The sequence below is a fragment of the Delphinapterus leucas genome, chromosome 3, assembly GCF_059928025.1.
Source record: "Delphinapterus leucas isolate spDelLeu-1000000601 "Yukka" chromosome 3, BTC_Dleu_Yukka2, whole genome shotgun sequence".
Taxonomy (NCBI): domain Eukaryota; kingdom Metazoa; phylum Chordata; class Mammalia; order Artiodactyla; family Monodontidae; genus Delphinapterus; species Delphinapterus leucas.
In genome coordinates, this window is record NC_143131.1 from 90,102,746 (window position 1) to 90,130,324 (window position 27,579).

Below are 27,579 nucleotides of genomic sequence, written 5' to 3' on the forward strand. Positions count from 1 at the left end.
GTGTTTATTCTACAATCCTAAAAGTCCCTAAGTTTTAGACTTCGGAAATTAAAATAATGTACATTACGCTTACTTAAACTGAATGATATTTACATTTGTACAAACCAAATAATTAGAAATATCTCAGCTTAGCAGGGTTTTTTTTTTTTTTTAGCTCTTGGGTTACTGTATCTCAGCAATAATCAGAAATTTACCTTAACTGATTTTTACCTCAAAATATGTCCAGTTTGTCTGAATTCCTGAATTATTTTTCTTTCACATTAGATTATCATCTGTTGTTGGATGGTTTCCCTGAATTCTTTTCCTTTGAACCACAAATATTTGCTTAAAAGTGGTACAGAAAAGCTAAATGTTACCTTCTTAAATCTCTAATGCTCCCTGCCGCCTTAAATTACATTTACTTAATCTGTTTAAAAGTTAAACTTTATTTTCAAATGTAATAATACATAAGACTCTTAATTGAAAGTTTTCTGTCTCCTACAGAAATCTCCTATATGATTGTTTTTTAGGGAGCAACATTTTACAGATATCCCTATTTCAAAATGTGTGTTCAGTAAGTATGGGGTTCTGATTCTTAAAGAACACACACTTATAGTTTAAATGCACAGACTAGCCTATAGTTATTGGGTGTTGTGAAGCAAGCACTGAACTGGAAAAAGTTAGGATTGGAACTAAGTACTCCTTATTGTCTCATCCAGCAGTAAAACAAAGATTTTGTGATCTAAGTCAATGATTCTCAATATTTTTTCCACCCAAGTACAAGATATGTACATGTGTGACATATTCTAATATGTAGTTTTCTAGTATGCCCTCTGTAATTCCATCTTACCCTCTCCCACTCTAGGAAGCATATCAGAATGCAAGTGATTGAGAATGACAGTTATAGGGATAAACTTGAATCTACTCTGATTTATTGAGAAAAGTGAGTCATTAAAAAAAAGGTAAATAACTATTATTAGTAACAAATACTTGAGACACACCTTATAGTACTATATAACCCAAGTTATTTCTGCATTTTCCTGAATCAAATGCTTCTTCACATTTTCTTATCAGTGTTGTAATGCTTACGTAAGAAGAGATTACTAATTTTATGTAATTGATAGTGAAGAGCCTTATATTTTAAAGTCAGAGTAAATAAAATAACATTATCATAGAAAAATTGAAATTAGTTTTCCAGTATAAGTTATTTTACTTGCAGAAAATGTATGTCCATAGTGGGACAAATGGTTTTAGGAAAAGGGGAAACTCTAAATAGTAGAATATTTATATTCTAGGTGTTTAGTATATAAAAATGCTCTTTACAGTGGCTCAGTCAGAAAAATTTCTTTAAAATTACATTTCTGTGAATGAAATTGCTCTTGAATAGTTCATCCTACATAGAAGTAGTATGTATAATATACAGTTTGAAGTGAAGACTTAGGAAAACTATGTTCATTAGACCCTTAGCATTAGCAAGTGGTATTTCTTGAAATCTTTGTGGACCTAGGATATAACTACCTTCATAAAATACAGATTTAATTGAAAAATTTAGTTGATCTCTTCAGACCCTTAATGATTCTATAAACAGGACTCTGTCATCAAAGTTGTTAAGCAATTTTTTTGCTTCTAAAATGAAGGCTGGATGATTTTCATTACATCATTAGTATACATGCAGAGTTTCTTATTGTTGGCTTTTTTGCCCTGGGGTTTGTAGAACAAGAGTGTTTTTGGCTTAATCGCAAAGCCTGCTGCACTGTCACAAAGTTGAAAAGTTAGTTGTTGGTCACTGTAATGCTTGCTGCTTGCTGCTGTTTCTTGGTCATGGTTAGACAGGAGTTGGACACTTCAGGAGTTTGTGTCCTTTCTACTCTATGTATGTCTTCAGCTTGGAAAGATTTCCCAAGCTTCTCCTGTCAGTTGTTGGAACTTTTTGTTAATTTCACGTTATACCAAGAATAATGCATTTGACTCTTCTACCAATATTCAGTTTTGGTAGCAAATGGTTCAGTAGCCACCCTAGCAGCCACATGACTTCTTACTTCGTGAGAATGCTTATACAGTGCTCTAACTTTCTCTTGAATTATATTTCCTTCAGAATCACATGCTTTCTATATACATTCATATACAAGTTAGCCATCATTTCAACTTTCAGTAAGGTTTTAAAATTTTGCTTTGGTAGGAGCAAAGGAAACATTTTAAGCATAACCTTTTTGTTTGTTTTAGTATACAGTCTGTGGTGTATGGTGGACTTTCTAATGACACTGATCCAGTCACTGTCACATTTCTTATCCATTCTGAATTTACTGCAAATTTGTATATTTTGGTTAAGTACCATCACTTTGTCAGGCCTTTTTACTTTCTATGTATTAAATAAATTGGCAACAGTAGATTAATTAAAGGGAACTGAACAGTGCAGTTGTATCAGATAAGTTTTAATGACAAATAACTTGATGATCATTATCCTGATTATTTATAAACAATTATGTTGGACAAAGGATAAGAATTTTCATCTAGATTTATATATAATAGAACTTTTTGCAAAGCAGGAGGCTGATCTCTTTCTCTTACCAATAGTTATGTGTGTGTATATATATATTGTATTATGATTATTCATGCATAGCCCTTTTTTATCCCCTCCCTCCTCAACATTTCTAAGGAAGAAACAGTTTCTGTCAGTAAAAGTTTTTGAGTAAATTACATGAATTCAGATATTGTTATGGGGGAGGGGCATTGACATTTCTTTAGTGCCTGCTAAAAATGTTAGGCATTTTTGTACATTTGTTTTTATTTTCATCACAGCCCTATAGATTGGGTAGCTTGTATTTTCTTTTTGTGATCTGGAACCAATCTTAGGTCATATCCAAGGAGATTTAGCTATAAAGTGATACCCAGGATTTAAATTTAGGTCTTTGATATGCTAAATCTCAAATAAATGAAATGATAAAAGTCTAAACATAGTGAACTATTAGCAGTCCTGGACTTAATAGCAGTTTCAATTACTTGGGAGTGACTCTAAAAGTCCATTTTGAAGTATTTGAAGTTTTGCTGAAATAATTTCCTCTTATTGGAAGTGAGACCCTAAGATATGCATGACCTCACCTAACTGCCCAGTGTCTACATCTTACCTTGACTTTGTTCTCAGTGTGAAGTTATCCTGTATAATAACTTTTGTCAAGTGATAAAATGTTGCTTCTTTGTAAAAATTTTCCTGAAAAAGAAAGCCAGCTGCTAGAAGTGAAGAAAAAGTAGAGGCCTAAGAAAGTGGTAGATCTTAGCCAGAAAATAGGCATTTTTCAATATGTTTAAAAATGGAATGTTGAATCCGGTGAGTCTGGATGTGAATCAATCTACCACACCTTCTAGGGAAACAAAACTTGCCTTGTGGAGCATTGTTATTGAATGTTTCAGCTCTGTCAAAAATTCTCATGGTTTTTAAATTTCTTGAAAATGTCAGGGGTCTTATATTCATAAATTCTATCCCATTTCCCTTCTCTCTCACACTCAACAATAATATTGAAAGAGATTTGACTATTTGTAAATAGCTGCTACTTTCTAGAAGTTAATGTCATTCTGACAAATATCCTAAAATACTAAAATAAACAATAGTATTCTCACTTAAAAGATAATATGGGTGTCCTTTTCTGAGTTTCACAATTAATTATAACAATAGTAGCTAGTCAGTGGTGATGGCCTCTTTCTAAGGTTATGATGTTCTATTAATATTTTGAAGCCAATTTACCCCATCACTGAAACTGGCAGTCTAAAATTGAAGTGACTTAGCTTAGAGACACTTGCTATTACATGTCCTTAAGGTAGCTTACATTGTAAAAATAACGCAGAAATGTTCTATGCTATACAAGAGGCAAGTTGTGGCAGGAATGGGACAGAGAGGAAGAAGGTGTGAGATTCTTCTTTTTTTGGTTATTCAACAAATGTTAGTAGAATACTCACTTCATGTAAGGTCTTACTTTATGGCTACAGATAATTTTAAAGCGTAGAGAAGTTTCAGACTGTTTTCTTGAGAGAGAGAGTAGATGTAGTGGGAAGAGCATGACTATTAGAGCTAGACCCATTTAGGGTTGCATCTGTGCTACCTGTAATTAGTTGTATGAATTTAGGCAAATAATTTAATGCTTATATCTTCAGTTTTTTTTTTTTTTTTGGTTTGAAAACTAACCCCAGTTTTGTCTAACTGGTAATGATACTAGATTTTGTAATACCTTTCAGTTGCATGAGACTAAACCCCTACTCACAGTATCTTAGGGCACTGGGACAAACAGGAATGTATTCTCTTTAGGTATGGATGGATTCAAGGGCTCAATGGCCTCAGCAAACTCAGTGGCTTTCTCCTGTGTTAGATATGCTCTCAGGTAGGATTTCTCCATGAGGAGCTCCCTGATGGTTTACATTCTTTCAGTTTAGCAAGCCCAACGTAAAAAACACTTTTCCTACTCATAGTTTTAGCAAAAGCCCTGGGATTACATCTCATTGAATGAGTTAGGTCATGTTTCCATCTTTGATCCTGTGGTCAGGGGAATAGTATATGATGATAGGCCAGGTCTGGATCAGGTGTTAACTATTGGAACTGGGAATAGGAAGTGTGGTCAGCCACGTGGTCTGAACCTTGTGGACTGAGAGTCAGGGTTGGTGGTTCACTGAAAGAAAGAAGGTACTGTTACCATGGGAAGTGGGAGTTGATGCTGGACAAGCATAACCAAAAGACATTCACTGTAATCCTCCTAGTGTGCATCCATGTCCTCCCTCATATATAAACCCTTGAAAAAATGCCCTCATCTAATATAATGCAGTGTTTCACTTAAAACTTCCAGTGCATTTACCACTTGACCCCCAACAGAGGAAGACAACTCAAAGACTTGTTTAATTACTGCATCAAACTTTAAGTCTAGAATCGCTGGGTAATTTCTCTCAGTTCTGTTTGAAAAGACAGTCTCAGGGTTAAGAAACTTATGGTTAAATCATAAATATAACTAATTGTAATAAAGCCAGTATTTGGTGATAGAAGGAAAATAACATAAGGACAATAAAAACTCTTAATTAGAAAAGAAAAAAAGGGGAAGTAACCCACAGAGATTTTCCGATCCATGATCTGTACATATTTCATTGGTCAGAGGTGGCAAGGACTCTGCCTGGGCAGTGGACTAAGATTTTTTTTTCTTTTTTTTTGTTTTGCGGTATGCGGGCCTCTCATTGTTGTGGCCTCTCCTGTTGCGGAACACAGGCTCCGGATGTGCAGGCTCAGCGGCCATGGCTCACGGGCCCAGCCGCTCTGCGGCATGTGGGATCTTCCCAGACCGGGGCACAAACCCGTGTCCCCTGCATCGGCAGGCGGACTCTCAACCACTGCGCCACCAGGGAAGCCCAGTGGAATAAGATTTTTGATTAGCCAACATGGCTGTCTCTTGTTCTACCACCCAGGAAGATCTTTGTTATTTCTCCTCATGGTCACAGCCAACATGGGTATTGAGAAGAATTCCCTTACTGGGGCCTGCACAGTTTTAGCAGCCCTTTTGCTATTGATGAGATCTTGAAGTCCAGGAGAACATCTTGAGGGCTGAGCAGTAACAAATCTTTGTTGGGAGTTTCTTAGTCAATACAACTTTCTTATAAACTTAGTAGGTTTTTGATTTATTTGTATTTGACCAACAGCCTCCCCAGTACCCAAAGCCCAAAGCCTAGTCCTTGAATCAAACTATTGCCCTGGTATATCTCTAAACAACTTTGCCACCCTAACTCAGTGAGTAGTTCTCCAACAGGGGACATTATTTTATTTTATTTTATTTTTACCTCGGGATATTTGGCAATGTGTGGAGACGTTATTATTATCACAATAGGGGGTGGTGGGGTGAGTAGGCAGGTGTCACTGGCATGTAGAGGTAGTGCCCAGGGATACGGTTAAACATCCTGCAATGCACAGGACAGCCTCCCACAACAAAGAATTTTCCAGTTCAATATGTCAATAGTACTGAGGTTTGGAATCAAGCAAATCCTAGGCTTCTCAATCTTCATCTTGGCCTCTGTCTCTAGGCCATTCAGAGCAACTTGTTGAAGTAACGGTGCACAACTGGTTTGTTCCTGCTCCCAGGCTGTAAATATATTTTTGGCTAGGATGGTTGGGGAGGAGCCCAGAGCACCAGGCTTTCCCCACCTTTTATTTTGTGTGGTTAAAGACCCAAATTTTAGTTTAGGGATATTTGATTTTCAACCATGTAAATTGCAAGATAATCAGCCATCTTGAATTTGTAATGAAAGACTGAAAAGATTTTCCTTTTATTAAGACTTCACTCAAAGTTTGCTTTTCTTTTGAGGGGCCTTACTGAAGACTGCTGCATAGTAGGCAATATACCAACATCCTGACATTTTTACTAAGTGCCCTTCAGTTCCATCCTTACTAGGCAAGTAGTCTGATTTTTTTTTTTTGAGGTGGGAATTTACCAGATGTTTTGCTTATTATGGATTGGTCACTTCTCACCCTGTAATACAGGGATACCAGATTCCCTTCATTTTCTTTTATTAACTCAATCAGTTCTACATTTTAGGGCTGTCATTTGTAATTATTGATTTCCAGCATAAATTTTTATATTTGTCAGTCTTCTTTTGTATGCCAGTGATAGAAATTCAGTTAAAAAATCAATCCTTCCCATCTCTGTAAGTGGCAACTCCATTTGTGTTTATGCTGAGACCCCAAACCTCAAAGTTATCCTTGACTCTTTTTCTTTCACCTCCCCAATACAATCTTTCAGTATATTCTGTTGGCTTCAAAATATATCTGACATCTGACCAGTTCTTAGCACCTCTACTTGGGTCACTCTGGTTCAACACCATCTTCTCTCTCCTTCTACATGACTCCTAGCAAGTCTCCCCACTACTACTGGTACTCTCAGAATATTTGCCTCAGAATACTTAATAACATTCTTTTGAAATGTAAGAGATTACATCACTTTTTCTCAGAATCTTTCACCAGCTTCCCATGTAACTCAGAGTACAAGCTCAAGTCCTTAAAATGAGCTAGTTTTGTGGTCCTGCTCTCCCTCCCTCCTGAGGATCTTTCTCTGAACTCAGATTTTACTGTTGTCTCCACCGCTCACCCCATGTTGGCCTCCTTGGTCTTCCTTAAGTAGGTATTTTGACTTACTGTTCTCCCAGCCTGGAATGCTCTTCTCCGGATATCCATATGACTCACTTCCCCATCTGCTCTAGGTCCTTGCTCAAATAGGACTTCCTCTGTAAGTTCTTTGATTACCGAACAGAAATCTGAAATCTCCTACCTCCCCCATACTTGTTACCTTTTCCCACCTTTTCCTTCATTATAGCCCTTATCCTTTTCCTGCTTTTTCTTTCTTTATAGCCCTTATCACCACTTAGCACTTTGTATTTTACTTACTTATTTTGTATTTTTTTCCCCTCTCTCTAGAATATAATCTCCATGAGGGCAGGAATTTTTGTCTGTGGTGTGTGTGTGTGTGTGTGTGTGTGTGTGTGTGTGTAGGAAAATTCATGACACATATTTTAGTAGCCTTCCAGCAAATATTTGTTGAATGAATTAATAAATAAGCCAAAATAGTTTATTGCATCATGTAATTGATAATTCTAAAGCACTGATGAGAACACCCTGCAGGGGGAGAGAGATTACTCATTTAGCAAATCTTCTGTAGGGGAGAGGGGGAAAGTGTCATTAGATTTATTAACCTAGACTGTAAGTCAATATAAGTATAAAAAATATGAAGTAACGGGACCCCTTGCTGGCACAGTGGTTAAGAATCCACCTGCCAATGCAGGGGACAGAGGTTCAAGCCCTGGTCCGGGAAGATCCCACATGCCATGGAGCAACTAAGGCCGTGCGCCACAACTACTGAGCCTGCACTCTAGAGCCTGTGCTCCGCAACAAGAGAAGCCACCACAATGAGAAGCCCATGCACCACAATGAAGAGTAGCCCCTGCTCGCCACAACTAGAGAAAGCCCACGTGCAGCAATGAAGACCCAACGCAGCCAAAAATAAATAAATAAATTTATATATATATCAAAAAAAGGCCAAATCTATTCTAAGATAAATAAGGCTTTAAAAAAATATGAAGTAACGTAAGAAATATAAGTTAAAAAATATAAGTAAATGTCTTACAGGGAAGGGAACCAAAGGGCTTTATTTCTCATTGGAGGTCTCTACCTTTAGGGAGATATTGTTTCTAGTTTCTAAGTTTGTCTGTTATGCAAATACCCTTGTAGTACCTTTTGCTTAGAAGGCTCTGACTGTGCAGGAACTTGAGAAATCCAGAGAGAATTCTTTCCCATTAATAATTCTGCATTCCAGCAGCTACATCTGAACTCACCTGAACTCAGACGTGATTAAATCTAGAGATAAAATGTTTTCAAAATTTTCTTCGTTTCTCTTGTCATCCCTTGGTACTTCTTTGGGTTGGCTCACTGTCAAATAGGTACTTACTGTGTTCTTTCAGTTTAGCAACCTCAGCTGAAAGTTTTCTTTCTGATTAGGTCCTGCAAAATTTTGGGATTGAGTCTTATTGGTCCAATTGGGTCACATGCTCATTCCTGAACCACTGCTTGGGGCAGGGAATATGCTGATTGTCCAGACCTGGGCGCCTATCCCACCTGCACCTATTCCAGGAACTTCCTGTTTATTCCAGTAACTTGAGAGTGGAAAGGATCAGTGCCACGCAAACTACAGTGATTGACAATAGAGAAGGGTGGTTCAACAGAAGAAAATTTAAATGCTGCTACCAAAAGGAAGGGAGTTGAAAACAACACAGGTCCACCACTTACACTCACATGCAACTCACACTCATTTTTTTTTTGAACGCTTAGACTCTTATTGTATGTAGGCATTCCTGCCTGATCTATTTATCACCTAACATCACATCATGAAAAAGAAATTTTCTTTGAAAACATAATTTTAAATGGATATAAAATTAAATTTAAATTCATTGCTTGATTTTAGATATTTGGTTTATCAGAATTAGATTTTGGTTTATCAGAATTGGGATGTTACTTATTGGAGAAGTAGGAGAAGTAGAGATCAGAAGGAGAAGTAGGGTCAGGACTGGGGTGAGGCAAAAGAGATGCCTGGGACACAAAGTGTACATTGATACTCACTTTTAGGGTCATGCAACTGCAGGGTGACACTTGCATGACCCTGAGAGTGAATGTCTCTGTAAATTTTGCACCCTGGGCACCTCTCTTGTCTCACCCTAGTCCTAGTCATAATGAGAAGCACATTCAGGGAATAGGAACTATGTTTGGCTGTGAGTGTGAGTTAGAGATGGTAGCCCGTATAATTGAGCAAGTTGGTGGGAATGATTAAGGTGCACTAGATAGTAGCTACTATACATTTTCACTTGTCTATAGAAACCTTTGCTGAGCTCTGCTAAGGATGATAATACCTTTGAAGTAATACAAGGAATATAAATTTTATTCACGGGTTTATAGTAATTTGAATAAGGAAATGTTCCATTTAGAGATACTACCGAGAAAGCTGTTATTTATTTTTAACTCAAACTATTTCAAGTGGAATATTATTTTTTTCATTGAAAAATAAAAATTGTAGGAAAGACTTGAGTTAGAGAGTGTTACATAAGTAATACCTATGTACTTTGACTAGCTTCCTTAAGCAAGACGTTTGCCACTGCTCAGTGTTGGATATGAAATCCCAGTAGAATAGTTGTCTTTCTTGTTCTTAAGTCTTTGAAAATAACTTTCTGTATCATAGTGAGAGACTAGAATATGGAATTCTAGACATCTCTCAAGTTCCTTTGCTGATAGAGAAGAGAAGCTGAAAAAATTTTAAACAGATTGTCCAGTAATTTTGAGGTCTGTGTTTGAAGTGGAATTAGATAACATATGTAATGTGTGTATACTTAGGTACACATTCACTACATTTTGTTTCTTGGAAATCTGTAGTACTGTTTAATATTGGAGGTTTGATTTAAGATACTCTATTGAAAGCAGTATAGAAGTCATGATTAAAACTTCCATATTTAAATATCATTTTAAGGCTTTGACAACTTTTGTCAAAGCCTTACTTTACACCAAAGTGTACAAATCAGCGAAAGCCATAATTCCCCTTGGAATTTCATCCATTCAGTAGCCACTTGTTTGGTGGCTATAACGTTCAGGTATTGTGTAGGATGCTGGCTATATTAAGATAATAATCCCTGTCCTTAATCACGTCACAGTTTAGTGGAAGAAGAGGAATGTAATAACACTTTCATTGTATGTTGATTAGATTTCCACCCATTCTAGCATTGAGAACCTTGTCAAATCTAGAAGAGTAAAATGCTTGTTAGGGGGCAAAGAAGGAATGCTTTTGGAAATGCGTAAAAAGCTTAGAAGAGTAGGAGACGTGGAAGATATTCCTGATGTACTGTGTTTGGTTAGTTTCCTGACCAGAAAGAAAGGAATAATGTTCTTGGTAACATCTATGAAGTGTCCTCTGATTCATGCGAAAGTCAAGGAAGCAAGGGAAATGACAGGAAACAGAATAGGCAAACAGAAAAGAGGAGCTTGAAAGAAGAGAGTTGATTACAAACCAAGAAGTCAGGGTTAGAAATATAAGGGCATGAGGCAAAAAATGAGAAACTGTGACAGGGCTGTAAACTGCACATTCAACATCAGTGGTAAAGATGAGAGCCAGTGACCAAGGAACATCTTAGAAATTCTCCTAGTTTCAAGGATTGAATGAGAGCAGCCAACATCAGAGCCATGCTTTGGCATACCGAATCATGTTAGACAAAGAAAGTGGGTGTTTGCCAGGAGAATCCTTCCCAAACCTTCCCAGCCTTTGACAAAGTTTTTCTTACATAGTTAATTATTTCTTTAGGCTGTAATATCTTAACATATTATATATAAAATATTTAAAATCTTGCTTCTTCTAATGTGTTTCAAATTTGAAATTAGTTTTATGCTGTGAAAATGGAGAAAAACATGAATTACCTCTTCAAAACTGAGGAAATAGGTTAGGGAGAAGATAAAATGCATTACTTATTGGGAAAGTTGTGGAAAGAAAGGGGAGAGAGTAAGCAGGGGATGGACAAGCTAGGTAAGCATAGCATCCTGATTTTTAATGTCGTGAGCGTAATGAACTGCCAAAGTTGATTTCCAGTAGGAGCCTACCATACTCCATGTGTCCATTTTTACCTTTTTCTCTGTAGTGAACAGTTCTGACTCCTTGAATTTATTCTTGCAGCTCATGTTTTCTGCCTAGACATATGACCATTCCCGTGAGACTTCACTGCACGTTTTCTCAAGTGTCTTCCTCATCCCTTATGTGTAATCCTTCAACATGGACCTGCTACTTTAGCTAAGATATGACCAGCAACGAATAGTAGTAAGGTAGGATTACTTTACTCTTCTTAGTAAATTACTAAATAAATTTATATATATATACACACACACATATATTAATACATATATATATATATATTTTTTTTCCTCTGAAACTGTGAAAACAGTTTTGACTTGTTTTAATTTTATAGTGTTCTTTATGTTATTCTCCTACCTAGGCAGGCTACAATCATTTTATATTTGTGTTATTTATTTTTTTGCTTGGCATTTATCCTACTGTATTCTATTCCATTTGTGATTTAGTTATTATTTTTTTCAACTAACACTTACAGTCAGCAGAAGCCAACTCTGTATCTCTTTCCCGACCTGTGTGCCCACCAGTCCCATATTTTCAACTGCCTTGTACCAAACTCAGTGTATTTTATTTTTCTTCTTAAACACTTACTTCTTCTTCTGGTTTTTGTATTTCCATTAATAGCATTATTAGTCCATTATCTAATATAGTTCTATATTCACTTACTATTTTATTCATTTATTTGATGCACATTAATAGTCTTGTATTAAGGGTCAGAGAATTTCCTGGGGATTCTGGTGATATAATGATGGATAAGTTGGATATCCTATCTTTATAGCTTATATTCCAGAGGATGGGAGAGGTTAAGAACTACACTGACAAAATAATTATGAATTGCAGTAAATTTTTTGAAGGAGAGTAAATGACTTGGAGATAGGTGGCCGGAGCTACTTCAGATAGGGTGGTCACAAAAAACTCCTCTAAGGAGTTGGTATTTAAGGTGAAACCTATATATTAGAAGGAGCTATTTCAAGGAGGGTGTGTGTGTGTGGGGGGGGCATGGTGGTGGTGATATTTTTGGTGGGGAAAGCATTCTCATTTGAAGGAATGGAAGAGTGAAATAAGTCAAACAGAGAAAGGCAAATACTGTGTGTTCTCACTTTTATGTGGAATCTTAAAAAGCCAAACTCATAGAAATAGAGAGTGGAATTGTGGTTGCCAGAGAAATGGGGAGATGCTGGTCAAAGAGTGCAAACTCCTAGCTATAAGATGAATAACTTCTGGGGATCTAATGTAGAACATGGTGAATCTAATTAGAAATCCTGTATTATATACTTGAAAGTTTTTAAGAGAGTAGATCTTAAATGCCAACACCACTCACACACACACACACACACACACACACACAGACTCAGTTGTAATTATGTGAAGGTATGGAGATGTTAACCAACTTTATTGTGATAATCATTTTACAATGTATACGTGCATCTAATTATCACATTGTACACCTTAAACTTACATATCTTATATGTCAATAATATCTCAATAAAGCTGGGTGGAAAACAAGAAAAAAAAGGAATAGTGGGCACAAAGACTTTGGAGGAGGAAAGAGCTTGGTGAATTTGAGGAATTTAAAAAAACGCATTGTGGCTGACGTAGTAGGAGAGACGGAGATGGGTAGGAAGAAGTTATAGAAATATTCAGGGCTTTGAAGGGTTTGGCATGTAGTTTGTTTTGTTCTTAAATGATACCATCGTTTTAGCTACTATGTGAGGAATGGACTAAGTGGGCTGGGACTTAAAGCTGGCAATTTTAGGAGCTAAGGTGAGAGATAGTGGTGCCCTGATTAAGATGCTAGCAACAAGAACGAGATGGATGGATTTGAGATGACTTTCTTTTTTTTTAGTCAAAATCTATGGATATTTTTGGTGTGGAAAGAGTGTTACTCAAGGATGACTCCATGATTTTTGGGTTTTGAGCAACTGGGTGGGTGCTAGCATCAGGTACAGAATCTTTTTAGATAATTATCTTTCCCATTATCTCAAGGATTAGTTGTTTTACCAAAAGGGAAATTAATTATAATGCTACAAATAACATTAGTGCTGGAAATAAAAGCATCTGACAAATTTGTAATATGTACTAGTTAATACATTGTTTTGCTTTACTTTAGGTGCAAACACATAGTTTTTAATTCAATAGAAATTGAATAGATATTAAAGTAGACCTTTGCACTTCTGTGTTACTTATTTTTTCTAAGTTAATTAGTAGTCATATCTTTCTTTTGTATTTTTTTGCTGAAGAATTTTTACAGTGTTTTCAAAAGAGAGGAGTTAATATTTATTGTTTGTGACAAGCATTTGGCTAGCTGTTTTAAATACTTTATTTTTTTTTATAGTCCTGTGAGTTTTCCGTCTTCGCATATGGTTATCTTTTGAGTTTTAGAGCTGAGAAGAAGTAGTTGAATAATGGAGTTTTGCAGCTGGAAGGTTACCTTAGAGATCATTCACTTCCTCTTCTTCTAGCTGAGACCTAGAGAGCTTCCATGACCTGCCCAAGATCACACAGTTGATTTTCAAGTTTGCTGAGGCTAGTGCTGCTTTTACCCCTTATGCTTCTGTCAAGCTGGCATCTTCTCAAGCCATCTTCCCACCCCTTCAATATTTCATTTTGAAAATGTTCAGTGCTACAGAAAAAATGGAAAATGCGGGACAATGAACACCCATATCACCTTTCATCTGTATTCACTCACTGTTAATTTTTGCTACATTTTCTCTCTCTTTATCTATATATATATTTTAAAAACTGATGGAAACTATATTAAAAATATATATTATATTTATATTATACATAAATATAGAATATAAATTTTTAAGCGTGCATTTCCTAAGAATATGGATAATTTTCTGCATGATTATAATATCAATATTTATATAAGAAAATTAACATTAATTTAAGAATATGTTTAATATAATGGTCCATATTCAGATCTCCCCAGTTGTCCCTAAACATTTTTTTTTGAGTTTTTTGGATTTAGGATTCAATCAGGTTTCATGCACTGTATTTGATTCTTATCTCTTTATTCTCTTTTAATCTTGAACAGTCCCCACCTCTTTTTGTTTTTCATTATCTATCTGTATTTTCTCTTAAAATATATAGTTTGTGTATACTTAATGTCTTTCTTGAGAATTGCCTGGTTTCTGAGAACACTATTCATCCAAAACTTATTTGCAGTTTGCTTTTTCCTTCCAATTCTCTGAGGTTGCTGGAGATAAAATTGTTTATTCCAAGCTTTTTTTTGAAAAATATCAATCCAACTTTAAATATACTTTGGCTGAGGTTTCTACATTTGGTTGCATTAAGTTAAAGATAAAAAAAAAACTGGGAAATTTATGTTGTATTCAACCCACTGGCACCAGTTGGCAATTGAAATTCATTTAAAACAACTGAAGTCTGCAGGAGTTATTCCCCCACCTACAGTGGCCCACTCCCACCTCCTCGCCAGTTGATTATACCTAGGAATATATATGTAGTCACTGTGGACGTTACAAAGCTGTAGCAGTCTAAGTCTTCATCTTTGAAAAATGCACAATTTCAAGTGGGAAGTAGATTGAAATGCAAATGATATATAAGTAAGTTAGTAGAGACAATTGGAGCTAGGCACAATAAGAAAAGATCTAAGTACCTGCTCTCTGTGGTACTTGTGTAGGGCTGGCCTTCAGTGAGTGTTTCTTTCTTCCTTTCTTGCTGGCTTTTGAGTTTCACAGATTTGTTTGGTTTTCTTTAAGAATTACATGGCATTTAGGAACAAGTGGAGCTTTGTGGGGAGGAAGTGGGAGGTAAGTTTTAAGCAGTATTTTCCAAGTGGGGAGAGTCATATTTTGGTTGAGAGGAAAGGAAGAAAGTGCCAGTGAGGAAGGAACTACTCTGGATGTTTTAGGGATGTCTATGAAGACTTTTCCTTCAGCCAGGATTAGATTATACTTCTGTTTTTTTACTATACTTGGTACAGGGATTCCTTAGAGCAGTTATTGTTAGGTATTAGAACTCTTCCTTTCCTCTAATAAGCTTCCTGAGGCTGTGACCAGTACTTTTTTATCTCTGTACTCAAGACTTCACTTAGTGTCTGGCGTATTGTAGACATTTTAAAAGTACTTATTGGATGACTAATGAATAAATAAATGAATGGGGCTTCCCTGGTGGCACAGTGGTTGAGAGTCCGCCTGCCGATGCAGGGGACACGGGTTCGTGCCCTGTTCTGGGAAGATCCTACATGCCACGGAGCGGCTGGGCCCGTGAGCCATGGCCGCTGAGCCTGCGCGTCTGGAGCCTGTGCTCCACAACGGGAGAGGCCACAACAGTGAGACGCCCGCGTACCGCAAAAAAAAAAAAAAATAAATAAAAATAAATAAATAAATAAAATAAATAAATGAATGAAAGGCGTTTACTAAGACAGAGCAAAAAGACAAAGATTCCTTTCCTGGGCAACTACAGAAATGGTTCAACCTGTGGTTAGATCAATTTATTGTTGAGGTGCTGAATTAGAGCTAGAATTGGTTCAGGTAAAACCTGAAAAAAATGAGGGAATAGAGAAGGATGAGACTTTTGGTTCAGGAGCCTGGGATATGGGACAGGGATAAAATTGTTCCCTGGAAACCAGAAGCATTCTGTGAGAGGGGTCAAGATTCTGTTACGTGAATACAATTGGGAGATTTTTCTGTCTCGTGATATAAATACCTTTGTCATTTTCTGAATAAAAATAAATTAACTATATTTGAGGGAGGAATAAATTTTTTTTTGGCCACGCTGTGCGGCATGAGAGATCTTAGTTCCCCAACCAGGGATTGAACCTTTGCCCCCTGCATTGCAAGCATGGGGTCTTAACCACTGGACTGCCAGGGTAGTCCCATGAAGGAGAAATAATTTTTAATGTGAAGCATTCATCTCTGAAATTTGATTTTTATCTTCTCAGTCCTCAGTCTTAAAAAAAACTTGTTGGGGAGTCTTTTCTTTAAATTTTGTTAACATCATAAAATGAATATATCCTCTTATAAAAATACAAACTAGAGATACATAAAATAAAAAGTGACATTCTTCCCAGTATTCTAACTCTCATTCTTCAGAGGTAGCTAATGTTAAAGGTTTGATGTGTATCAGTTTGAACTTTTAAAACATATAGTCATCCTTTGGTGTCTGCAAGGGATATCAATGATGCAGGACCCCCTGCTGATACCAGAATCTGAGGATGCTCAAGTCTCTTATATAGATGGCATGGTGTTTGTATGTAGCCTACACACATCCTCCCATGTACAGGCTACCTCAGAGATATTGTGGGTTTGGTTCTAGGCTACTGCAATAAGGCGAATATTGCAGTAAAGCAAGTCACACTGATTTTTTGGTTTCCCATATAAATTTTTGGTTTCCCAGTGCATATAAAAGTTATGTTTAACTGTACTGTGGTTTACTAAGTGTGCAATAAATAGCATTATGTTTTAAAAAACAATGTACATACCTTGATTAAAAAATGCTTTATTGCTGAAAAATGCTAACCATCATCTGAGCTTTCAGTGAATCATAGTAGTAACATCAAAGATCACTGATCACAGATCACCATAACCGATATAATAGTAATGAAAAGTTTGAATTACTGAGAGAATTACCAAAATGTAACACAGAGACATGAAGTGAGCAACTGCTGTTGCAAAAATGGCGCCGATAGACTTGCTCGATGTAGGGTTGTTACAGACCATCAATTTGTAAAAAACACATTATCTGCGAAGTGAAAGAAAGTGGAGTGCAATAAAACGAGGTACGCCTGTACTTTAAATCATCTCTAGATTACTTATAATACCTAAAACAATATAAATATTATAGAAATAGTTGCTGGCATGTGGCAAATTCAAGTGTTGCTTTTTGGAACTTTGAGGAATTTTTTTTTCTTGAATATTTTCATCCATGGTTGATTGAATCCATGGTTGTGGAACCTGTGTATATGAAGGGCCAACTGTATTAAAAATCGTGTGTTTATATTTGTATAATTTAAAAAAGAGGATCATTTGATATACATATTCTGAAATTTGCTTTTCCTACTTGTCCTTTCATTTCTACTTATACTTCATGTACTTCCAAAATTTGTTTGATGTGACTTTATATTTGGAACGTAAGAGGACAGAATCACGAGCAGAGAGTAACAGGCAAAACCCAGAGTTAATCGAATATCTGAGGAAGATAAATTTAAAAAGCTCATGCTAAGGAAAATACCTGCTAGTTTTTATTTGTGTAATTGCTATCTTTGACTTGTTTAATCTCTATGAAATTGTAAAAGTAATCATTTTTCATATGATGCACTTCAGAATAAACACATAAGAGATAATTAGAGTCAAACTTTGAGGCTCATGGAGTACATCTATGGGAATATACGTATATGCCTGACATCGTATGAGAAACATGAGGATGCAGTCATGAATAGGATACTGTCATTCCTGAATGTTATGATAACAAAGGGCAGAGGCAAGAGAAGGCTGCCTAGTGGAGGTGATCTTAGCACAGTCTTGAAATACTAGTAAGAGGTAGTGAAGCTTTAAAAAAAAGTGGCTAGGGGGAAGAAAGAAGGATTGATTAAGAGTTGGAGGTTTTTAGGACAAGTACAATAGAAAGAAAGTTAAGGGAGGTCAGTTGATTCACAGTGTGTAGGGAAAGAAGTAGGAGGGCTCTATGTCCTAGTTTGTCTAGGACAGACCAGGTTTACACCTGTAGTCCTGGCATAATGAAGAATAGCACCTCATTTTACTCTGAAAAGTACCCTAGTTCTGGATGATAAGTGACATCCTTACCCTAGAAGGGAGAGAATATAGGGGGAGCTGATAAATTTTAGAGGAAATAGTGGGTGACTGGAGATCATTTTGAGGTCAAAGAGTAGGTATAGTAGCAGTTTAGACTCCAGAGGGGAGTAGGAAGGTAGTAGGTTATGGTCTAGAACTAGAAGAGTAAAATTTACCATTGCAGAGATGAAACAGTTTTGGATTCAGATTATGGCCAGTAGCAGTGGGTAGTTGAAATGGACTTGATTGAATGGATCTTTGGAGAAGAGAAAGATTACAGAGGTTAAAATCTCCATGGATGAAGGTAAGACTTGGGTTGGAGAATAAGATTGGGAGCAAGTGGAGACTGAGAGGCAGATATGGAAATAATAACAGCAAGGTGGAATAGAATCTGGTAGATCTGAATGGTGTAAATTTCAAAGGAGAAGAGATTTTTGAATAAGATTGGAAGAGCAGTGATTTGGAAATGGCACTAGGGAATCAGGATAATGTTACCCACCCCTCATCCCCCCCTGCTGCCCCCCCCACCCCCCAGCCCCATAGAGGTGGGTGGTGGAATGTAGGGAAGGTGTAGTCTCCACGTAAGAGCCTGTGTTTTGGGGGAACCAGGTTTCTGATGGGAATTAAAGGGTAGAGATTTAGGGAAGTTTATTTACAAACTGAATGGAATTCTAGAAGAACAATTTAGGAAGAAAACAGATTTGTTGGAGCATGACTGTAGAGAAGGATGGGACAGGAGTGGGAGTTAGGCCTTGCCTTTTGGGAAAAGATGGAATTATACAAAAAAGTCAAGAATGAAATTGACTTTCCTCCATGTTTTAAAGAGTGGCACAAAGTTGGCCTGATATGGGCTCTCTGACAGGCTTTCTCACTGCAGAGTAGGGACTGGCTTTGGCCTAGTTCATATAATTTATATCTGATGAAACCTTGTTTGTTGCCATTCTGTTAGTATATGTGTGCCTTTAATGAGCCTATTTGAAAGTACACATGGATTTTGAAATTATTTTTACTTCTCCCTACATTGTTACTCTCCTTGAAGGAAAAAAATTTGGCCTTAATTTGAAAACTGAACTCTTTTATAATAATTGATCATATAGGAAGAGTTAAAAGGCCAAGAGGTGTCCGGATAACAGTTATAGTTTGAGAATTTAGGGCATACAAGTTAGTATGCATTGTGCACTTAATCCTTTTAACTTTGTTCCCCTGTTTTCCTTCAAATTAGCCATGGTTCGCAAACATGTTCCCCATTTTTCCGCCTGTGTATCCTTGCTTATGTTCAAACTTGTATTTAGAAAGGAGCCCTCCTCCATCACTTGCTCTTCTATGTTCTCTCTTGTGTGGGTTCTCTCTCCCTCTCATGCTTTATTAGCAATGACTGCTTTTTAATGTCTCTCCAAAGCCAGACACACTAAATACTTTATCTCATCTAATCTTTACAATAACCCTGCAAACTTGGTATTACTATCCCCATTTTAAAGATAAGAAAACCGATCTTTTAGGAGGTTAATTAAAATGTGCAGTTACACAGTTATGAAATGGTAGAGTTAGGATTTCAACCCAGGACTGTTTCCAAAGCCACCTCTACACACACCTTTGCAGAGAGACATGCATGTACATGAGCTCCTTTCATGACTATCCCTCAAGGCTTGCCAGAGATTTTTTTTTTGATTAAAAATAGTTTTTCTAGCTTTAATGAGATAATTGACATATAACATTGTATAAGTTTAAGGTGTAGAGCATGATACACATATAATTGTGAAATGATCTTCTCTTCTTAATAAAGGTTTTTTTGAGTACTCTGCTCAGCTGTACTCTTTCCTTTCTCTGTGTCTTTATAGCACTTTGTACCTCAGGCTTTTATATTCTGTGAAGGCTTCCCTGATTGTCTCTAGAAATGTGGTACATACTTCCCCTGTATCCCCACTGAGCTCATAACCAATTTGTATTTGTGAACCTGTTTAATTATATAGCATTTGTTTGTTTCCACATTTGTTAACCCTAGTAGGTGGTGAGCTTCTTGAGACTAGGAGCTGTAATTTTATGCATCTTGATATTCCCAGCACTGAGAAATATGCCTGGCAAATAGGTGCTCACTTCTGTCGCTGAATGAATTTTGAATGAATTGTGTCATTGTTACCTGTGAACTTGTCTGTTTATTCTTAATACACAGTAAGTTGTTTGAAGGCAGTAATCCAGGATTTTATTTATATTTGTATCCCTAACAGCATCTCTCCCATGGTTACTGAATAAATACCTGTTGATTTATATAATAGCTTAAAACAAATAAACAAAAATTCTGTTAATAATCCTGCTCTGCCCAAATAATTTTAAATATCAGTTCTTCAAATACATTTTTAAAATTTAAAAAAACCAGTTAATTTAAAAGCAAGCATGTTGTTCATTTGTTTATAACCTCACACAGCTTTTATTCAGTGTTCTCTCTCAATGAAACATCATTATCTATTAATGCTGTTCCCATAGGCTGTCTGGCCAATCTAGTGCTGTTTCAGTTGAATTTAACTTTTATTTTAAATTAAGCTAAAGCAACACTTTGAAATAAGGAAAGTGTTGGAGGAGTTTTAGATACCATATCTGTAAGGTGGTCAAGGTCAGCGTATATTAACTGATAATGAATGATGTTGTCTTTGTGATTAAACTTTGGTGACTGTTCATTCCAGCCTGTTTAACTGCTTCTGAAAAAGCACCTCATTTTGTATTCATGTGAGGTCAATTTTTTGTTTTGTAACTGTGGTTATTACTTGCACACTTGGTGGCTTTTTGTGACTTTGTTTCTGTCTTGCTGCAAGCAGCTTAAGACTTTGTTCACATAGTCACTGTTTCTGACTTCTGTCAGTATTGAAAAATATAAAAGGTAAGAAATACTGTTAAGTAATTAGTTTTGTATTTGGGCAAATGATTTTATAGTCTTTATCAATGAACAAACATATTCTGATAAACTAACTTGAACCATAAACTGATTTGGAGGGGTTTTATTAGTCAAGGAATATAAATTCAAATTCTATAATTAAAAAAATTTTTTTTTAATTTAATTAATTTTTTTATACAGCAGGTTCTTATTAGTCATCAATTTTATACACATCAGTGTATTCATGTCAATCCCAATCTCCCAATTCATCACACCACCATCCCCACCCCCCTGCGGCTTCCCCTACTTGGTGTCCATACGTTTGTTCTCTACATCTGTGTCTCAACTTCTGCCCTGTAAACCACTTCATCTGTACCATTTTTCTAGGTTCCACATACATGCGTTAATATATATTTGTTTTTCTCTTTCTGACTTACTTCACTCTGTATGACAGTCTCAAGATCCCTCCACGTCTCAACAAATGACCCAAAGGGTTTGTTCCTTTTTATGGCTGAGTAATATTCCATTGTATATATGTACCACATCCTCTTTATCCATTCGTCTGTTGATGGGCATTTAGGTTGCTTCCGTGACCTGGCTATTGTAAATAGTGCTGCAATGAACATTGGGGTGCATGTGTCTTTTTGAATTATTGTTTTCTCAGGGTATATGCCCAGTAGTGGGATTGCTGGATCATATGGTAATTCTATTTTTAGTTTTTTAAGGAACCTCCATACTGTTCTCCATAGTGGCTGTATCAATTTACATTCCCACCAGCAGTGCAAGAGGGTTCCCTTTTCTCCACACCCTCTCTAGTATTTGTTGTTTGTAGATTTTCTGATGATGCCCATTCTAACTGGTGTGAGGTGATACCTCATTGTAGTTTTGCTTTTCATTTCTCTAATAATTAGTGATGTTGAGCAGCTTTTCATGTGCTTCTTGGCCATCTGTATGTCTTCTTTGGAGAAATGTCTATTTAGGTCTACTGCCCATTTTTGGATTGGGTTGTTTGTTTTCTTAATATTGAGCTGCAAGAGCTGTTTATATATTTTGGAGATTAATCCTTTGTCCATTGATTCATTTGCAAATATTTTCTCTCATTCTGAGGGTTGTCTTTCTGTCTTGTTTATGGTTTCCTTTGCTGTGCAAAAGCTTTGAAGTTTCATTAGGTCCCATTTGTTTATTTTTGTTTTTATTTCCATTAATCTAAGAGGTTGATCAAAAAAGATCTTGCTGTGATTTATGTCAAAGAGTGTTCTTCTTATGTTTTCCTCTAAGAGTTTTATAGTGTCTGGCCTTACATATAGGTCTCTAATCCATTTTGAGTTTATTTTTGTGTATGGTGTTAGGGAGTGTTGTAACTTCATTCTTTTACATGTAGCTGTCCAGTTTTCCCAGCACCACTTACTGAAGAGACTGTCTTTCTCCATTGTATATCGTTGCCTCCTTTGTCATAGATTAGTTGACCATGGGTGCGTGGGTTTATTGCTGGGCTTTCTATCCTGTTCCACTGATCTGTGTTTCTGTTTTTGTGCCAGTAACATATTGTCTTGATTACTGTAGCTTTGTAGTATAGTCTGAAGACAGGGAGTCTGATTCCTCCAGCTCTGTGTTTTTCCCTCAAGACTGCTTTGGCTATTCGGGGTCTTTTGTGTTTCCATACAAATTTTAAGATTTTTTGTTCTAGTTCCATAAAAAATGCCATCGGTAATTTGATAGGGATTGCATTGAATCTGTAGATTGCTTTGGTTAGTATAGTCATTTTCACAATATTGATTCTTCCAATCCAAGAACATGGTATATTTCTCCGTCTCTTGGTATCATCTTTAATTTCTTTCATCAGTGTCTTATAGTTTTCTGCATACAGGTCTTTTGTCTCCCTAGGTAGGTTTATTCTTTTTGTTGCAGTGGTAAATGGGAGTGTTTCTTAATTTCTCCTTCAGATATCTCCTTCAGATTTTTCATCATTAGTGTATAGGAATGCAATTTCTGTGCATTAATTTTCCATCCTGTACTGAATTCATTGAGTAGCTCTAGTAGTTTTCTGGTGGCATCTTTAGGATTCTCTGTGTATTGCATCACGTCATCTACCAACAGTGACAGTTTTACTTCTTCTTTTCCAAGTTGTATTCCTTTTATTTCTTTTTCTTCTCTGATTGCCGTGGCTAGGACTTCCAAAACTATGTTGAATAATAGTGGTGAGTGTGGACATCCTTGTCTTGTTCCTGATCTTAGAGGAAATGCTTTCAGTTTTTCACCGTTGAGAATGATGTTAGCTGTGGGTTTGTCATATATGGCCTTTATTATGTTGAGGTAGGTTCCCTCTGTGCCCACTTTCTGGAGAGTTTTTATCATAAATGGGTGTTGAATTTTGTCAAAACCTTTTTCTGCATCTATTGAGATGATCATATGGTTTTACTTCTTCAATTTGTTAATATGCTGTATCACATTGATTGATTTGCATGTATTGAAGAATCCTTGCATCCCTGTGATAAATCCCACTTGATCATGGAGTATGATCCTATTAATGTGCTGTTGGATTCTGTTTGCTAGTATTTTGTTGAGGATTTTTGCATCTATATTCATCAGTGATATTGGTCTGTAATTTTCTTTTTTTGTAGTATCTTTGTCTGGTTTTGGTATCAGGGTGATGGTGGCCTCATAGAATGAGTTTGGGAGTGTTCCTTCCTCTGCAATGTTTTGGAAGAGTTTGAGAAGGATGGGTGTTAGCTCTTCTTTAAATGTTTGATAGAATTCACTTGTGAAGCCGTCTGGTCCTGGACTTTTGTTTGTTGGAAGATTTTTAATCACAGTTTCAATTTCATTACTTGTGATTGGTCTGTTCATATTTTCCATTTCTTCCTGGTTCACTCTTGGAAGGTTATACGTTTCTACGAATTTGTCCATTTCTTCCAGGTTGTCCATTTTATTGGCATAGAGTTGCTTGTAGTAGTCTCTTAGGATGCTTTGTATTTCTGCGGTGTCTATTGTAACTTCTTCTTTTTCATTTCTAATTTTTTTGATTTGAGTCCTCTACCTCTTTTTCTTGATGAGTCTGGCTAATGGTTTATCAATTTTGTTTATCTTCTCAAAGAACCAGCTTTTAGTTTTATTGATCTTTGCTATTGTTTTCTTTGTTTCTATTTCATTTATTTCTGCTCTGATCTTTATGATTTCTTTCCTTCTGTTAACTTTGGGTTTTGTTTGTTCTTCTTTCTCTAGTTCCTTTAGGTGTAAGGTTAGATTGATTATTTGAGATTTTTCTTGTTTCTTGAGGTAGGCTTGTATAGCTGTAACCTTCCCTCTTAGAACTGCTTTTGCTGCATCCCATAGGTTTGGGATTGTCGTGTTTTCCTTGTCATTTGTCTCTAGGTAGTTTTTGATTTCCTCTTTGATATCTTCAGTGATCTCTTGGTTATTTAGTAACGTATTGTTTAGCCTCCATGTGTTTGTGTTTTTTATGTTTTTTTCCCTGTAATTCATTTCTAATCTCATAGCGTTGTGGTCAGAAAAGATGCTTGATATAATTTCAGTTTTCTTAAATTTACTGAGGTTCGATTTCTGACTCAACATGTGATCTATCCTGGAGAATGTCCCATGCACACTTGAGAAGAAAGTGTAATCTGCTGTTTTTGGATGGAATGTCCTATAAATATCAGTTAAATCTATCTGGTCTATTGTGTCATTTAAAGCTTCTGTTTCCTTATTTATTTTCATTTTGGATGATCTGTCTATTGGTGTAAGTGAGGTGTTAAAGTCCCCCACTATTATTTTGTTACTGTCGATTTCCTCTTTTATAGCTGTTAGCAATTGCCTTATGTATTGAGGTGCTCCTATGTTGGGTGCATATGTATTTATAATTGTTATATCTTCTTCTTGGATTGATCCCTTGATCATTATGTAGTGTCCTTCCTTGTCTCTTGTAACATTTTTTATTTTAAAGTCTATTTTATCTGATATGAGTATTGCTAGTCCAGCTTTCTTTTGATTTCCATTTGCACAGAAAATCTTTTTCCATCCCCTTACTTTCAGTCTGTATGTGTCTCTAGGTCTTAAGTGGGTCTCCTGTAGACAGCACATATATGAGTCTTGTTTTTGTATCCGTTCAGCAAGCCTGTGTCTTTCTGTTGGCTGGAGCATTTAATCCCTTCACATTTAAGGTAATTATTGATATGTATGTTCCTATGACCATTTTCTTAATTGTTTTGGGTTTGTTTTTGTGGGTTTTCTTCTCTTCTGTTTCCCACTTAGAGAAGTTCCTTTAGCATTTGCTGTAGAGCTGGTTTGGTGCTGCTGAATTCTCTTAGGTTTTGCTTGTCTGTAAAACTTTTGATTTCTCCATCGAATCTGAATGAGATCCTTGCCGGGTAGAGTAATCTTGATTGTAGATTCTTCCCTTTCATCACTTTAAGTATATCATGCCACTCCCTTCTGGCTTGTAGAGTTTCTGCTGAGAAATCAGCTGTTAACCTTATGGGAGTTCCCTTGTATGTTTTTTGTCATTTTTCCTTTGCTGCTTTCAATAATTTTTCTTTGTCTTTAATTTTTGCCAGTTTGATTACTATGTGTTTCGGCGTGTTTCTCCTTGGGTTTATCCTGTATGGGACTCACTGTACTCCCTGCACTTGGGTGGCTATTTCTGTTCCCATGTTAGGGAAGTTTTTGACCATAATCTCTTCAAATATTTTCTATGGTCTTTCCTCTCTCTTTTCTCCTTCTGGGACTCCTATAATGCGAATGTTGTTGCATTTAATGTTGTCCTAGAGGTCTCTTAGGCTGTCTTCATTTCTTTTAATTTTTTTTCTTTATTCTGTTCTGCAGCAGTGAATTCCACCATTCTGTCTTCCAGGTCACTTATCTGTTCTTCTGCCTCAGTTATTCTGCTATTGATTCCTGCTAGTGTAGTTTTCATTTCAGTTATTGTATGGTTCATCTCTGTTTGTTTGTTCTTTAATTCTTCTAGGTCTTTGTTAAACATTTTTTGCGTCTTCTCGAGCTTTGCCTCCATTCTCTTTCCGAGGTCCTGGATCATCTTCACTATTATTATTCTGAATTCTTTTTCTGGAAGGTTGCTTATCTCCACTTCATTTAGTTGTTTTTTTGGGGTTTTATCTTGTTGCTTTATCTGGTACATAGGCTTCTGCCTTTTCATCTTGTCTATCTTTATGTGAATGTGGTTTCTGTTCCACAGGCTGCAGGATTGTAGTTCTTCTTTCTTCTGCTGTCTGCCTTCTGGTGGATGAGGCTATCTAAGAGGTTTGTGCAAGCTTCCTGATGGGAGGGACTTGTGGTGGGTAGAGCTCAGTCTTGCTCTGGTGGGCAGAGCTCAGTAAAACTTTAATCTGCTTGTTTGCTGAGGGAACAGGGTTCCCTCCCTGTTGATTGTTTAGCCTGAGGCAACCCAACACTGGAGCCTGCCTGGTCTCTTTGGTGGGGCTAATGGCAGACTCTGGGAGGGCTCATGCCAAGGAGTACTTCTTATAACCTCTGCTCCCAGTGTCCTTGGCCCCACGGTGAGCCACAGCCACCCCCGCCTCTGCAGGAGACCCTCCAACACTAGCAGGTAGGTCTGGTTCAGTCTCCCCTGGGGTCACTGCTCCTTCCCCTGGGTCCCAATGTGCCACTGCTTTGTGTGTGCTCTCCAAGAGTGGAGTCTCTGTTTCCCCCAGTCCTGTCAAAGTCCTGCAATCAAATCCCACTAGCCTTCAAAGTGTGATTCTCTAGGAATTACTCCTCCTGTTGCCAGACCCCCAGGTTGGGAAGCCTGATGTGGGGCTCAGAACCTTCTGTCCAGTGGGTGAACTTCTGTGGTATAAGGGTTCTCCAGCCTGTGAGTCACCCACCCAGCAGCCCTCCTGCCATCTCAATGTGCCTTCTCTTTTGTCTTTGGATGTGGAGTATCTTTTTTGGTAAGTTCCAGTGTCTTCCTCTCTATGATTGTCCAGCAGCTAGTTGTGATTCCGGTGTTCTCACACAAGGGAGTTAGAGCACGTCCTTCTACTCTGCCATCTTCCTATTAAATTTCTTGTCAGCTTATGAAAATTTGTCTTGGAGGAAGAATGAAAGATTTCCTGTTTCTATGGCACAGCTTTTATTCACTTATTTTTTGATTTTTCTATGTAAGCATACCTTCGTGGTATATTTGAATTTATTTTCAATGTTAAAAAATGAAATGATTAAAGAAATATTTGTGACAACAATATATCATCTGTGTTAACATAAATCTTCCTTACTTGGAAGTATTCAGTACAGATTAAAGTTTCTTTATGCTATATAAAAGCAGTACTTTCTCTGTATATTTGGAGAATGTAAAAAAGTTTCCAGGATGTAAAAAAGTTGTGGAGCCAAAAGTTGAAAAACAAGAGGCATTTTAGAAGAAATACTTGCCTATATCCTTATATTTATAAGAAGTACCATGAGAATTCTATTGTCCTGTCAAGGAAACTAGTTATCTGTTTTATATTTTGCTATTAAATAGTGTCCATTTTTGTTTAAGAAGTATGTATTTATAGATCTATTTTATACAGGATGAAATTCTAATTTTTGAAAATATGGCAGTTTTTAATGGTTCTTTTAAAGTTTTTAATCACTATTTGTGGTGAATTGAAAACTCAACGTAACTCACTTGATCCTAAATACCAAGCTGAATGCCATTAAATAAGAAAGATTTAAATAAATTTAAATAGTCAGTAATTTTTTTAGGACTTTTACTAGTTTTGCCTTTTAAAAAGATGCTATTTATTAGTTTTGCCTTTTAAAAAGATGTGTATTTTAAAAGATGCTATTTTAAAACAGACATCTTTGCTAA

At 36.6% G+C, this 27,579-nt stretch overlaps 1 protein-coding gene across 13 annotated transcripts in view; it reads left to right on the top strand.

Moving 5' to 3' along the window:
• FER (FER tyrosine kinase) overlaps nt 1-27,579 on the top strand; it is a 476,299-nt gene that overhangs the window by 5,034 nt on the left and 443,686 nt on the right. For 9 of the 13 annotated variants that reach the window (XM_089909159.1, XM_089909160.1, XM_089909165.1 and 6 more), the window contains exon 2: nt 11,196-11,341. The exons of 3 other annotated variants lie outside the window; for them this stretch is intronic. The gene's annotated coding sequence lies outside the window, so the exon portion shown is untranslated. Of the gene's footprint in view, nt 1-11,195; nt 11,342-25,136; nt 26,335-27,579 lie in introns of those variants that run through there. One more of the 13 variants, XM_089909162.1, reaches the window with a different exon arrangement.